Source organism: Polyodon spathula, chromosome 12 (assembly GCF_017654505.1).
Source record: "Polyodon spathula isolate WHYD16114869_AA chromosome 12, ASM1765450v1, whole genome shotgun sequence".
In the NCBI taxonomy this organism is placed as follows: Eukaryota; Metazoa; Chordata; class Actinopteri; order Acipenseriformes; family Polyodontidae; genus Polyodon; species Polyodon spathula.
This window is the reverse complement of record NC_054545.1, coordinates 18,422,667-18,439,143: the sequence shown is the minus strand read 5'-3', so window position 1 is coordinate 18,439,143 and position 16,477 is coordinate 18,422,667. Positions and strand designations below refer to the sequence as shown.

The window sequence follows — 16,477 nt, the reverse complement described above, 5'->3', positions numbered from 1 at the left end:
CAACTTTGTTACAAGACTCAAGCTATTTCTAAATTAAAATTTGGCAACTATATGACGACTCATTTTTGGTGCACAGAACTTTTATAACATTGAAATAATCTAGAGTAATTTTACTTTTAAAACGGAATAATCTAATTTGTTTTAGATGTTGGAAGTACTGTTTAGATATGATACCTATTGAGTTAATGGGGAATACTGTTTAAAATATTAAATTAGCTATATACAACAAACAGAGAAAAGGGATACTGAAGATATTCATTTTAATTGAACTTATTTACTTTGACTGATGAGAGTTAGATAATACCATAAAACTTCAAATACTCGCCGAGGCTGTTAGGAAATATTATCAATAGACGCCGGGTCTCTTAAACGCCGGGTTATGAATATTAATGTAATGTGCGTCATACTGAACGTTCCAACCAATACATGGCTGCACAGCGTGCTTAGCAATTTGTTTTTCAACAGCAATGAAGAGGCCCTGAGGCTCAGGATGAATGACAAGAAAACTGAATTTAATGTATTTTAAAAGCTACATGTAATGCATACTTTTTATGAAGTTATTCATTTTAAAAAACAGTTGTGAAGCTTTTTTGAGGGTGCTGCAGGTAAGAAATACAGACTTGTTTTCTGATATTAACAGGGTTGTTTAGTGTATTTGTACGTGGTTTTTGCAGTATTTCGTGCATTTGAGTCTTGAAATGAATATTCATATTTTGCTCCTTTTTCCAGTGTTCCTACTAATCAATGCACACGTTATAAAAACAGATTAGTCACTTTTGCTCTGATTGTGATCAAAGTGGTATTTGCATTGATTTGACTGTAAATCTTTAAACAGTTTGAAGCATTTTTGAGTGTGTTGTGGGCCAACAGTATGAACTTATTTTTCGTTATTAACACAGTATTTGTCTGCAATGAAGACTCGTTGCTGGTTAATTTTTCACAAATTGTCTATGCTTACCAATAATATAATGTGTTAATAAAGATGATACTTACTGCTTTTATTCATTTAAAAACCATGTTTGTTTTTCATTGTGTTGCAAGCCTATAAAAAATATAATAAGGTATACCTTAATACATGCTTGTGTTCCGATATTTACAAGGCTGTCTTTAGTGGATTTTACTGTTTTTATTATTATTACAATACAAACTGTTATTACCCACTGACACAACCTTTAATGATGTTGCTGGAATGTTGCAATTTACTGATGTAATTTCTATAATGTTGTGTGCAGGCAGCTTTTTCATGATTGCACCTGAAGTATTTGCAGATGTTAGTGATCTTACATAATAAACGCAGAGTCTCAAATAGGTGCCAGGGCTACTGGCAAATACTGTAAATAAACGCTGGGGTGTTTAAGTTTTACGTTTTTTTCTTGAGATGCTAGAATTAATTTCTATACTAACCTATGTAGCAAGTATCCCCACTTGCACGTCTCCCCATACACAACCCTGCTATTTGGGACAGTACAGCAGTTGTCTGCAGTCTTTTGCAGAAAATGATATTCTGTAAATGTTTTGTTTTTTTGGAGGAGGAACTATGTAGTGTCTACTATATACATCTAAGCTCAGGTGTGGCTAATTACGCTCTTACTCAACCGGAAACATCTTAAACTTATGCAATAGACGTCTTCCTCTGTTTCACTGATTCAGCACTCCTGCTGCCTTCACAGTTGCCTTCAACAAAAATACTGCTAGGATACTTTATGAAATAGCCTGTAGTCTCACTGAAAACTGAAAGCGACGACATTTTGACTGCTAAATACTATCACTCCCTAGTTTTGTGCACGTGAGCAGTTTCTACTGTGTACTGTACACCTTTCCGAAGAAGTAAAGTGATTCTACAGGTTGTTAAAGAAAGTGTCGTTTATCCACAAAAGCGCTCAGAGGCATGCCAGCAGAATATCCAAAATCATCAGGACAGACTACAAACCTTCGGACACTAGGTCTTGTTTTGAGTGATGGTTGTTTTTTTCCCCCCATTCAATTTTTTTTTACTAATTTAAGAAAAAGTGCATTATTTTAGCTTTTTTTTTTTTTTTTTTTTTTTGTAATCTAATTTACCAAACAAATTAAGTCTGGACTACACACACACACAGTCGAATTGGGTACAGCAGCATATGCGACTGTGTGCTGGGAGGGAGTTAACTTAAATAGATTTGGGAAAGAGCGCAATCACAATTTCCTTCTTTTAACAGCAACTTTTTCATAGAAAAAAAAAACTTCAATTAAATCAATTTACCATTAACATGTTTCTCAGTTGTGATCGAGATACACCAACTACTCCACACAATTTCTCATCCAAGCCCTGGTACTCCTAGACTACTGCAACTCCCTCCTGGCAGGCCTCCTTGTGTCCGCCACCCGTCCGTTCCAGCTCACTCCGCTGCTCGCCTGATGTTCTCTCTGCTTCGCTTCTTCCACACTACTCCACTCGCTCCCGATCACTGCTCACATCCAGTTCAAGACTCTTATACGACATCGCCTACCAATGCCATGACCAGACTACACCCAGCTACCTCCAGACCCTCATCTCTCCCCACACCCCTACTCAACCTCTCCACTCCGCCTGCACTAGAAGACTGCCTGTACCTCCGCTATGCCTCCCCTGCCTCTAGAACCTGCTCCTTCTCCACCCTCGCCCTTATCTGCTCTTGAACTGCCCCGGCATATATTGCTCTTATTAGGACTGAAGTCATTGCATTTTGTATATCTTGCTCTTAATTGTACTGTAATTCTTGATACGCATTTTTTTATTCAACTAAGTCGCCCTGGATAATGGCGTCTGCTAAGAAATAAATAATAATAATAAACGAATGGCTTATCAGGTACAGTACCTTAATTTAAATAATAATAATAATAATAATAATATAATAATAATAATAATAATAATAAAAAAGTACTGGGGGATCTAAAGGAAATAGGAAGTGGTATAAAATAACATTATTTATAAGTTTGAAATGGAGGGGAGAAACATAAATGAGAGTTTAGATTGCCATTACGCAGCAAATAAATAAACTAGCTGATCATGGGAAATGGAGACTTTACCAAAATATGAATAAAAAGACATTTAACATAATAGCAAAAAGCCTGTATTGCCAGTGATGCTGTATTACTACGGTCACATCTTGTCTGGGAGCACAGAGCATGCAGGTAAAACAATTACATACTTTATATTATCCTGTTTATGTAAATACACCCCAAACAAAGCAGTGCAAGATAACGAAAGTGGAATGCGTGCATCTGCTTTGACTGACAATGTGTCCAGACTCTAACAATAGGTGCCCGATTATGACGACTCCGAGGGGGACATTCGGATCCTACTTAGGTCCTGACAAAGTAACTTATTACAATGAGCTTCCTAATGGACTGTATGTTGCTGGTTATCAGCCAGTTCCAGATGACCTTCCTCACCACCCCCTTGTTACTATGGAAAAAGGTCACTGCAACATGAACATTCTGATGAACCTCAGCAGAAACCTGGAGACATGCGAGACCACTGCTTCCACCCCACCCCCCACACCTGCAGGAAACACAACATTTACACAGGGAAATTCTATTATTCTACGATAAAAGCAGGTTACCCTGTTAAAAGTGAACAAAAAATGGATTTGTTTTGTTAATTTACGTATGATTTTTAGTTACAAACAAGTTGCTGTGTCTGTTTCATCTTTCCAAGTAGCTTGCTAAGTTACATGCTACAGTAACAGCACTGCAGCTATGTTTTTATTTTATGCAATGTGTAACAGTTCACCAAAGCACTGAATTATTAAAAGCTGAGATAGCTATCTTTTCTGGGCAACACCACAATTTGGCATGTTGTGTATTGAGTCATCTATGCTTTTCTGAATAAAATCATTAAAATAAAACAGCAGCTCGTAGTTTAGCTTACTTTATAAGGAAATAAGAATAATCACTGCCACAGAGGATAAATCTGCCCTTTTGTGAACAACACATTCGGTCTACCAGTGCCCATGTCATAAGGTCAGTTAAAACATCTTTTCGTGTAGCTTACACAGGGTCTACTGTTCTAGCAGAGCTTAAAAGGATAGCACAGTCAAGAAAAAAATAAGGAATAAATCATGTGATGTTACAGAATCTCAGTACTACGTGAACTGCAGCAAGGGAAACACAAGAGAGAAAACTAGCACATTCTGGCAGAGAAAAAGGGGATTGTGTGTGAGCTTAGCTGCACAAGCTGGCAGGTTCTAACTCTAGACTGCTATGAAAGCCACTGAAACCACTTCCACGGCAATCAGTAAAGCAAACACTTTAGCCTCAATTTACAGGCGTTTTTTGCCACTGCAAGGTATTAAGATATTACACGTCATGTATAAACCCAAACTGTTCCAAAAAACAGCCCACAAAAATGTAGTTTTCAAACCAGACAAGAGATGTACTTGTGGGTTAGTACAAAAGACTATTACGGGTTGCCAGAAAATGGTCAGAAAACAGCTCTCGCTCATCTCCCAGTACTTGATGTAAAGAGAATCAATACCCAGCTGTATTGCTAAGGTAGATTTAAGATTAATTTCTCCAGGCCTGCATTTGCACAGTAAATGATCTGACCAAGACAACTGTTTTCTTCTCCAACAACCTGGCTCCCCAGTATTTGCTCAAAAGGGGAAGACAGAACTTTGTGCATCTTGAAAGAAGCACAGTAAAATAAACTCACTGCTTCCTCTGTTCTTTGATAGGAAGCACAGCTGTCTTGGTTGTTGTCATCCCTCGGGTATGTTTGAAGGTATGAAGATGTCAGCTCAGGGACTAAACAAGTGGCTGTCCGTCTGTCTGCCAAGTTATTAATACAGTTTCAAATCTGTACACTGGAGGATGCGGTTGGTGGAGGAGAGAGCACACCAGGACTTGGAACTGGTGCTTCAAATTTTACCTTGGAGCCCATACTGAAGCCTTTATATTTGTGTTTCAAATGACTGCATTTTCAAGTAGCAAAAAAGGTATTTGTTAATATCTGAAATGTCATTATACCTGCCACAAATGTGCTGACAATGCTTTCGGCTACCCTCTTCAGAATGGAGTCCCTAGCATCCTTTAAAAATAATACATCTGGATAAAATTATCTACATATTATACCAACACAGCCTTACAGTAATTGAATACATACAAACCTGCTTGTGGAGACTGACTACAGATTTCCTAATTGGCTGATCAATCAATTTTATCAGTTCAGCGTTTGGCATGGTCGGTGCTGCATTTACTTGCACTGTCATTAGGCTTCAGTTGTTTAATGGGTCTTTTGCCATTTATCCGGTACCTATCAGATTGTTTCTATTCATGATCCTGTATTTGATAAATAGCATACACCTGAATCAGTGCTGTTCAGATCAGTGGAATTAGTTAGATGGTCTCAACCTAGAGGACAACAGACCCCATTAAAACCACCAATTGACATTTGTGTTTGAGAAGGCCCTAGACTAAATGGCAAATGAATGCGTACACACACTACGATGGTACATTCTGCTGTTGATAAAAGGTTTAGCAAAAACTGCACACAGGCCGATGCATTTAATATATATCATAAATTACTGAACGGACTATGCTGTACTTTTAGAATATGCTCGTTTATCTTCACTAGGTTCAGGAGAGTGGCATTACTTTTAAACTACACATACAGATGGATGTCTCACATCATTCAGAGATGAGAAGCTTTTTTTAGTAGGATCACAGATTCCTTTCAGACTACCAATAAGATTAAATTTACACTTCTGCAGTAACACACAGCACTCACGATGTAGACAAATACAAAGGAGGCATCCTCCCCAGTATAGATCTCAGTCCGAGACCAAGTCTTAACCCAATGTTCAAGCGAGTTGTACCGCACTGTACCGTACCGCAGGTGCAAGTCTGTTGTGTAAATCTTGCTTGTTTGCTTATTCTACACACACCCAGTCTCGCCAACGTCCACCCTGAACTGAAGCAGAAAGCGCATTTAAAAGTAGGTACACCCAGGCGTTTTTATACAAGTAACCTTAAATTGAACACCTATACCAAAATAACGTACATCAAGGGTAGAAAGTACTGCACAGCAAAGACTGCATTCAGCTAAGTCGTCGATGTACGGTACGCGACTACTTAGGTAAGTTAACTACAGTAACAGTAAAAGCAAAGGCTCGGTTGCATAGAAAAATGATCAGAAAAATCCACATTGGGCGCTTTATTATAAACCGGCAATGCCGCTGCTACTCCGTCAATGCCGTAATATGAGACAGACATCGAGTCCGGCTCTGAGCAGTCTACGCCGCCACTGGCACCAGAAATATATAAAGATTACAATAAAAAATATAATTAAACAGGTAATAAACAAGAAAACGAAATTACCTTAACTTCAGCTCTGGCCCCAGAGGGATGTTAAAAATAAATTTAAAACGGTTTCCTTTTTCACAATTTGAAAAACCGATAAAATAACTTACACTCCGCTTGAAAAAAACTGCAATTGCTTTCACGCACTAAATGCCAGGCGCAAGTCAACCTAACCTCGCCCCTAGCAACGGCCCGCCTCCCTCTGCCTCCGATTGAAGGAGCCCCAGAACGGGATCGGCCATTGGTCCCGTGATCACTGAACGCGAGACGTTCTGAAGGCGGGCCATACGAGTCGTGCATTGGCAGATCGTACCCGTTTTGAGAGTGCTGATTGGAGCACAGTACATCACTCATAACACAATTGCTTCATTTTTGTGCTGCTCAAGCGAAAGGGCCCTCCTTTTTGTGCTTGGAGAGGTTTGGTGTCCAAGTGATGCATGAGGTGCGTGCTGTACGCGTGTTTGGAAAAGAGTTAAATGGTCCAGGTGGGAAACAAAACGTGTTTTTATCAACTCTGCTGATGCTGGTCGACTTAGTAACTACATGTATGTGGAAGGCACATCATGGAACTTGGCAGGTCACACACATGCACCTTGGAAAACAGCGTCGGCTGGTACTTCTTGGTTTACAGCACAAGCACTGATCTGGTCAGAGGTTGCTGTATTGACTACATTTCACACCTCACACCTGATGACATTGGCATGGACTCTGGAGGTCAATGTTCACACACCCTAAATACCAGAGTAGGGCCTGTCACAGGGCTGAACAGTAGACCAGTTCTGTCACCTTTTAAAGCTTGAAACTTCAATACATCCCAATAAAAACAAACCAAACAAAAAAAAGCAGTATCTCTTTGTCTAGGACGTTATAGAGATGCTGAGTGCCCAGTAAGAGGCTACTACATAACTGTTCCAGTTTACCAGCAGCTCAGCCTCTAAATACTATAATAATAATACAAATTCTAAAGCATAAGTCCCTGTAATAAATCCTATTTGATATAATATGTGTTTAATATTTTAATATTCATACAGTTGAATAAAACCCTCTCTACCTACAGCTGAGTCATGGCAGAATTTACATCAGGTAGCAAAGTAAACAGTTGTAACTGTGACAGATAACTTCCTTATTACTCTGCCAAAAGTGCGGCCAAAACAGTGAACTGCAGTCCCTCTGCTTGTGTCTGTTACAAGGCCGCTGGAACTAAGGGTCCTGAGGGCGCGGCAGCACCCCCTGGCTTTGCATGGCTTCCATCATATACAGGGGTTACAGTTTTGTTCAATGGCTTTCAGCACCCCCACTTTAAAAATTGTTCCAGTGCTACTGGTCTGTTACTTTACAGCTAGAGATGGGAGGGTAATGGACTGACTGACAGGTGTGCTAGAAAGATTTGCACAGCGTGTAGCACAGGGCTCTGTCTGTCACTAGATCCTGTACTGTACACAAGGGGTGGAGCAAATTAAATCATTCCATTTCGTATGCAAATGAACTCATTCCATAAAGGTGTTACCTGTTGTGTGATTCCATTCCGTGTGTGTAGTTTGATTTTTTTAAAAAATTTTTTAGCACACATGGAATTTATCTGGTACCATACCAGGTTAGAGAATACTCTTACTTATAGGTAGTCTATAGCACTATAGTGACTGACGTGCTTTGCAGTCCACCTTTTATAACACACACATCTTCCAAAACACTTGAGCACCACAGCTAAGAAGTTTGGATTTATTTTCAAAGCTAGAATAATTTCTCAACAGTAAGAGAGAGTATCTGAAGAACATACTTTTCCATTAAAGAGAAAAACACATCTAAAGATGAAAGAAAGAGATTTCTCGAGTTTGCGTCAGAAGGATTCTGCAGCCATTTCTTTGCTAATATCTACAATTATTTACTGTACTGCACTGACAGACATTCCTGTAAAACGTGCTCTAAATCACAAAGCATGTGACAGGGCTAAGCAAAAGAGCCGTTTAAATGTTGCCTGTCTAGCAGATTCTTGTGTGAAAAGGTTAGACTGTGTCATATTTTTTGTTTGGATTTTATTTGTTAACCCCTAGTTTAATTCCATAGTGTTTTATGTTCTTGCCAGTGTTATACATACATCAGTTAGAAAGAAGGCATTACAAACTGCAGCGGCCGTGCACGCATGACCACCTTGACTAGCTTTTGACCTTTTGATTAGCTGTCAAAAGGCTGATACTCTACACAGGATTATAAATTGTGTTTCAGAAATGAAGCCAGCACACTTTGAAGATCTATCACAGTTCCAGGACAGCGTATCCTGTGAACCTGTCATCCTATTCATCTAACATAACTATCAATTCTAAAGTAAATAAAGAAAAGTGTTCTGTTTAATAGCAGCACCTGTCTTTGTTTTTGTGATTTATAATAAACTCATACATCATGTGTAGGGTGTCTGTATAGTTTGAACAAAACTGCATGAGGTGACAATATACAATACGAAACACCATGCACCATAATCTTAACTGGCTGCATCCTAGTTCATATTGTGTTCCAATAATAGTATTATTTACACTTACTGTGAACTACACTGTATTTAAATATTAAGCTTGCACTGTAACCTTTTACCACTCTGTAACACCTATAAGTCGCCTTGGATAAAGGCAGCTGCCAAATAAATAAATAAATATAAAAAACACACATGACACATTAACTTATAGTGTGAAGAACACTCTCGAGCAGTCTCTGATAATCACAACAGTATTTAACCCTGAAGGACTTACTTGAAGCACACAATAATATTTTAATGAGCATCACAAATCCTGCCCTAGCAGAACATTTAAAACTTGTGCTAGTTTGTTTGATGATGTTAATCAGTGTAAAAGAAGGCTTGGCATCAGTGAAAAGTTGGTTTGGAATCAATGTAAAACTGGATCAGAATGAATGTAAAGCTGGATTGAAATCAATGTAAAAGAAGGCTTGGGATCAGTGTGTCAACTGAATAATTGATTATCAATTAACACTGGCCACCTCCTTTTAAAAAGGGGCTGGAAAGTCAGTCCTTTGTTCTTTCTTTGGTACTTTTGGCCTGGGCCTGGGCCTGGGCCTACTGTGTGTGGAACCAAGGTGAGCTTCAGCACGATCACTGCATGTTTAACTGGGATCAGAGAGTTGAAAAAGGATTTGTTTAGGGCAGAGGTCTCAACCCTGGTCCTGGGTCTTCTTGTTATTGTTTTAACTGAGCTCTCAGTTATTTAATTGAACCAATTATTGTCTTAATTAGTCAAGATTAACAGGTGTTCCAGATCTTTAGCCACTGATGATGTAAAGACGCCTATAAAACTTGTTGGACAGGGGCTCTCCAGGACCAAGCTTGGAGACCCCTGATTTAGGGAGACTGTAATCCCACCAGTGTTCATTTAGTTTGTGTTGAGAAGAGGTTGCTGGAGCGGGACCTCCCTTTTAGTGGGAGCAGCGCTTGGCCCGTGTTTGGCCACCTTTTGTTTTCTTAGCTATTTTACCCACTGTGTTTTTAGTGTTTTTGTATTATAATAATACTGTGTTTGTGTGTGTTCTCCGGTACTAGGGATACCTGAGCTGTGTTTTCAACTGCAAAACCTCAGTGTCTCTCTCTCTCTCTCTCATCTCTCAGCAGATACCCACACAGTAACAGAACACCCCTGTTACAAGGACTAGAATCTATTCAGGAATATCAAGATATTCAGTGATCAACGGTGTTGATCTGAGTTAAATGGGCAATAAATGCACCACCACAGAACAGTACTTTCTGATAAATTATAAAAAATGCATCAAAGCATATTTATTCATAATAAGTGCTGTGTATTTAAGTGCAAGAGGTGTTAAACATTCTTATTTTGAGTGTGAAATGTTTCTCTGAGTTCACTGTACTTAAAAAATAAACCCTTGCTATTATACACAAAGCTTTTCATCCTAATAATGGTCAGGGTTAGGGTCAGGGTTTGTTTGGTTTGGGGTTATGGTTCCTGGTTTTCTAGTAATAATTATAAGTTAGCGTTGGAGTTGGGTCTAGGGTGAGGTAAATAATATGGAGGAGGGTGTGACTGGGTACGCCCGCTCCTGTATTATTTGGATTTGTAAATGTGGTAGGCAGAGACAGTAGATTTGTAAATGCGGTAGGCAGAGACAGTAAATTTGTAAATGTGGTAGGCAGAGACAGTAGATTTGTAAATGCGGTAGGCAGAGACAGTAAATTTGTAAATGTGGTAGGCAGAGACAGTAGATTTGTAAATGCGGTAGGCAGAGACAGTAGTTAATTCATGTCTCAAACCCAGGAGAATGCATGGTGGGCATGGCATTATTGACATTGGCTGTCGACCACGCATAGTGGAAAACCCAGAAGGATGTGGTGGAAGGGGAAAAGAGATAACTAACAACCAGTTAACCCCTCAACCACTATATAAACCAGCAGCTTCTACTGACAGGAAGGAAAAGGAAACAGTGAGAGAGAACTCTACAATAGAGCTGCACAAGAGAGTTGCACAGGAGAGCTGGACATTAGAGCTGTACAATAGATATGCACAAGACAGCTGCACAAGATATCTGTGCAAGAGATCTGCCCAAGAGAGCAGGACAAGAGACCTGCACAGGAGAGTTGCACAAGAGAGCTGTACAATAGAGCTGTATAATAGAGCTGCACAAGATATCTGCACAGGAGAGTTGCACAAGAGAGCTGTACAATAGAGCTGCACAAGAGACCTGAACAGGAGAGTGGTACAAGAGAGCTGCACAGGAGAGCTATACAATAGAGCTGCACAAGAGAGCTGTACAATAAATCTGCACAAGAGAGCTGCACAAAAGAACTGTACATTGGATCTGCACAATAGATCTGCACAAGAGAGCTGCACAAGAGACCTGCACAATAGACCTACACAAGAGAGCTGGACATTAGAGCTGTACAAGTGAGCTGCACAATAGAGTTGCACAAGAGAGCTGCACAGGAGAGCTGGACAATAGATCTGCACAAGAGAGCTGTACAATAGATCTGAACAAGAGAGCTGCACAGGAGAGCTGCACAATAAAACTGTGCAATAGATCTGCACAGGAGAGCTGCACAGTTGCTATCTGGCTGATTACATGCCAGCTGTTACTTGTTAGGCTTGTTTATATTGGCCAACATGCCTTTTTTTTTTGTATGTGTTTTGTTTTGTTTATTTTACTTTAACAAAGACGAGTGCCGAAAGCGTTCTTACCACAGTACTGTGCGTGACTGTGGATCTTCCTGGTCTGTGACGTCACCCGCCCACCCAGCCTGCTACAAGGTGTGATTAGTAAGGGATCATACAATATTACATCACTGCTGTGTGTATCTGAAAGGGTATTACTTTCTTGAAGCTTTTGCTTTTTATTCTTGGATACTTAAATACATCTAGACATTTTAGCTTTTACCATCTAACGCAGTCTCCATGTTTATTATTATTATTATTAATATTATTATTATTATTGCGTGATTATGAGGCCCCTCTGCGTGTGTCTCCTGTTTCTTTTTTAAAGCTTGGACTAGTTCAATTTGTTTCTGATGGCATATAATGATTGCAAATTCCCCCCCAAAAAATCAGAAGCATAAAGTGTTGATGTGGAACAGGCTTATTGCAACAGAGTTTTTAAAGGATGGCTCCACACAGGAAGTGGCAGGCGTGTTGTAAGTTTCTCTTAGTCAGGTTTTCATTGTGACAGTGCTGTTTGGCAATGGATTGAGCAACAGAGGCAATAAACAGAACCTCTGGTGAACTCTTTACCTAAATTAATCTGAAAATTGAATTATGAAACAATGTCGTACTGGAAGAAATGACTGTCGACAACCTTGCGATTTCAAATACTCTATCTGGCATTTAGCTTCTGAATGTGCAGTTAATAATAAAATGCCTTGTTTTTTTTTCAATTATGCTTTTTACAGTTTAAAAAAAAAATGCAACTTTCATACTACCACAGCTGTAAATTCAAAATGAGAGCCTTCCACACCCACTGTAAAAATCTGTGTACCATACAGACAGGTTCATAAACCCCGCCTCGGGATTCTTTCTGTCGCTTATGTCGGTTTCCTTATAACTAATGAAGTGTGTCTCTAGATTTAAACATGTAGTGAGACAGACAGACACCAGCAGGGGGGGGTGCTCCAGGTTCTGTAGATAAATAAACAGGCTGCCCCTCTACACTCCCAGACTGTGATGCATTCCATAGATAAAGAAGGTTGTTTCATCACAATTGGTCAAGCAGTGCTCTAGCTACATGCAAAACTCTAAAAGCACACTGAGAAAGGCACATTATATTTGTATGCAGATAACACTCTATGTAACTTGTGCTAAAGAAGGTCCAGATCTTTATATATTCAAGTGCAAAGTGTGTCGTGCATATTTACACACAATCTCCACTGTATCCCCAGCAAGGGATACAGACATGACATATTCTGAACCCTGAGGGTTCTGAGGGTAGTGATGCCACTTGCTAAGGACCTTCTTCAGCACACGCTACTGAGAGTGTCAGAATTAACAAGACATGCCTTCAAACTTAAAAATACATTCCTTTTGAAAAGTTTCATAACAAAATCACAATGCATAAACCAGGCAGGTACAAGAAACTGTGAAATAGGGGTTACCAGCAAACCAATTTGCACTATACAATTATTCTGGGGTGTACCATTGTACAAAGCATAGGGTGGTAAAATTGAAAGCAGGCTTCCCGAGGCCCTGCTGGGTGAGTTGGGTACTGCTGTGTAGTTGAAAGCACGGCTGTTCAGGTTCTTTGGCAGTCAGTGGCCAGTAACTAATGAGCCAGATATGCAATACAAATGCATGAGAGGGGCGGAGTCACAAACGCTTTTAAAAATGTCCCGAGGATTAGGAAAGTAGGCTCTCTAGAATATCTTGCCAAGCTCATCTCTTTAAATCAGAATCTACAATTTCAAAGTAATAATGTTTATTTCTTTGGCAAATGAAACTCATTCTGCTTGGTTAGGTTTTCAAAAATGCTCAGCGGTTTTATTGCCGATAACAAAGCAAGAGAGAATCTGGACCAAAACCTTCCGCGCTCCACAGCAGCTGTAAGGTGGTCCTGTATAATAATCTTTATATAGTGCCTTTCATAGTGGACCACTATCACAAAGTACTTTACAAAATAAAAGACTAGGGTTTGTGAACTATGCATCAGCTGCAGAGTCACTTACAATAGCATCTCACCCCAAAGACAGAGCACAAGGAATCAATGACTGAACTGGGATTTGAACTGGATACCTGCTGGTTATAAGCTTGTTTCTTTACCCACTGGACCACACAGCAAGAATGCGTTCATTTAAAAAAAGAATAAAACATGATGTCACTCGCTATTATCTTTAAGGAAGAGGGGTCCAATCTTGGTTTACTTGGTTTAATTAATTAAACAATTCAATATGGGTTGGAACAAAGACCAGGAGTGGAATAGTCACCCCTGCTTTATAGGATAGTGACCCTGTGCTTGCTCCACCCTCAGCCTGTGGGGTGGTTGTTGATCAGAGAGACAGAGCCAGCACATTTATATGTTATCCCCTCTGGGACTTTTGTAGCAATCTTAGGAATTATTAATAGGATTTTGTGATATGTCAATGTATTTGGATTAAGTTCTATTGACACTGTGTAAACGCAGGTCCAACAATGACATGGACTTTATTAATCCTATAAATTAATTTCTGCATGGTTTCCTCATAACTTCTTTTCAATGTTTATTTGGAAAGTATAAATCTTGGGTGCAATTGCAATCTCTGTTTTGCCTTTGATTGAGTTTGACTGAGACACACGTTTCCTGTTGGAACCACAGCAACACACTGCCGACGCAGTCTCTTCACCTTCTACACCTGAGACATAACCACCAGAGCCAGTGCAGGAAACAGGTCACCTGATCAACTCTGTCCAATCAGATTGGATTTCCTGTGAAATGCAGAAGTTAATATATTAATGTTGACAGAAAACAAGAGGGTGGGGGGTTGACAGGGAGCTAGCTGGAGCAGAGGGATGTGAGACAGGGAGCTAGCTGGAGCAGAGGGAGGGTAGTGAGACAAGGAGCTAGCTGGAGCAGAGGGAAGGTAGTGAGACAGGGAGCTAGCTGGAGCAGAGGGAAGGTAGTGAGACAGGGAGCTAGCTGGAGCAGAGGGAGGGTAGTAAGACAGGAAGCTAGCTGGAGCAGAGGGAGGGTAGTGAGACAGGGAGCTAGCTGGAGCAGAGGGAGGGTATTGAGACAGGGAGCTAGCTGGAGCAGAAGGGGGACCCAAAGGATAAATAAAATCCTTGAGCATGTTACCTAACAATGCTGTCCCTAGTCACCCTCATAGTGTTAATACAAGGTAAGAAAACAGATTTTAAAACCTTGGTAAGCACTCCTTTAAGATACCTTTAAGATAGGAGGCTGTGTGGTCCAGTAGTTAAAGTCTACGGCTTGGAACCAGAGGGTCACAGATTCAAATCCCACCTCTACCACTGAGTAACTCATTGTGCGTGACCCTGAGCAAGTCACTTAACCTCTGTGTGCTCTGTCCTGCAGATGAGGTGTTAAATCAGTATCCTGACTCTGCAGATAATGCACAGTTCACGGCCTACCTCTTTAAAGTGCTTTGTGATGGTGGTCCACTATGAAAGGCACTAAATAAAGATATTATTATAATAAAAAAAGAATACTAGGTTGTCATTTCATTGTTATGCCACTGGATAGCAGCATTGCCTAAGAAATCCACTCCACTGCTCCCAGGAATGTTCAGCCTGGCAGGGCCGTGCCCCTCTCTCTTCTTCTCGATGGGTGCTGATCTCTCTAGGGTTGATCTACAGTGTGAGTTCCCTGGCCTGATCCAGCTCACAGGGCTGCAGCTCAGTCTCTCTGCAGGCCTGCTGCAGGCTCTCATCACAGGGCTGACTGCGGTTAATACAGATACACCTCAGACAAGGACTAGAACATGGACTGATGCACCTGAGAGACGAGAGACAGACAAACACATAGGGGCTAGGACATTGACGGACAGGCACAGGCACAGGGGACTCCACACTAGCATTAACGTTTTGCATTTAATATTGAAGTTTTACTGTACAGTACTTTCTTTTTGTTTTATTTCATATGCAGGCTATTTGCTGCAGTGATCAATAAATGTAATCAGGAAAGACATTTTAAGCACGATAATGTGCACTGTGCTTTATTTCTGCATGGAAAGCATATGCTTTTAGTATAGCACTCCCCCATTATAATGCTTCTTTTCCCTGACCCCTTTTAACAATTTCTATCGATTACTGTAATGCAGGATTGGAGCAATAGAACCCAGACCTGCTCCGAATGGAAGAAAGAATGAGATCCTAACACAGTGCGGGAATGGAAGAAAGAAAGAGATCCTAACACAGTGCAGGAATGGAAGAAAGAATGAGATCCTAACCCAGTGTAGGAATGGAAGAAAGAATGAGATCCTAACACAGTGCGGGAATGGAAGAAAGAATGAGATCCTAACACAGTGCAGGAATGGAAGAAAGAATGAGATCCTAACACAGTGCAGGAATGGAAGAAAGAATGAGATCCTAACACAGTGCAGGAATGGAAGAAAGAATGAGATCCTAACACAGTGCAGGAATGGAAGAAAGAATGAGATCCTAACACAGTGCAGGAATGGAAGAAAGAATGAGATCCTAACACAGTGCAGGAATGGAAGAAAGAATGAGATCCTAACACAGTGCAGGAATGGAAGAAAGAATGAGATCCTAACACAGTGCAGGAATGGAAGAAAGAATGAGATCCTAACACAGTGCAGGAATGGAAGAAAGAATGAGATCCTAACACAGTGCAGGAATGGAAGAAAGAATGAGATCCTAACACAGTGCAGGAATGGAAGAAAGAATGAGATCCTAACACAGTGCAGGAATGGAAGAAAGAATGAGATCCTAACACAGTGCAGGAATGGAAGAAAGAATGAGATCCTAACACAGTGCAGGAATGGAAGAAAGAATGAGATCCTAACACAGTGCAGGAATGGAAGAAAGAATGAGATCCTAACACAGTGCAGGAATGGAAGAAAGAATGAGATCCTAACACAGTGCAGGAATGGAAGAAAGAATGAGATCCTAACACAGTGCAGGAATGGAAGAAAGAATGAGATCCTAACACAGTGCAGGAATGGAAGAAAGAATGAGATCCTAACACAGTGCAGGAATGGAAGAAAGAATGA

General features: G+C 40.3%; 1 protein-coding gene across 1 annotated transcript in view; it reads right to left on the bottom strand.

Moving 5' to 3' along the window:
- numb (NUMB endocytic adaptor protein) overlaps positions 1–6,476 on the bottom strand; it is a 74,347-nt gene extending 67,871 nt beyond the window's left edge. The window contains exon 1 of the mRNA XM_041264952.1: positions 6,337–6,476. The gene's annotated coding sequence lies outside the window, so the exon portion shown is untranslated. The remainder of the gene's footprint in view (positions 1–6,336) is intronic.
- Positions 6,477–16,477: the final 10,001 nt, after the last annotated feature.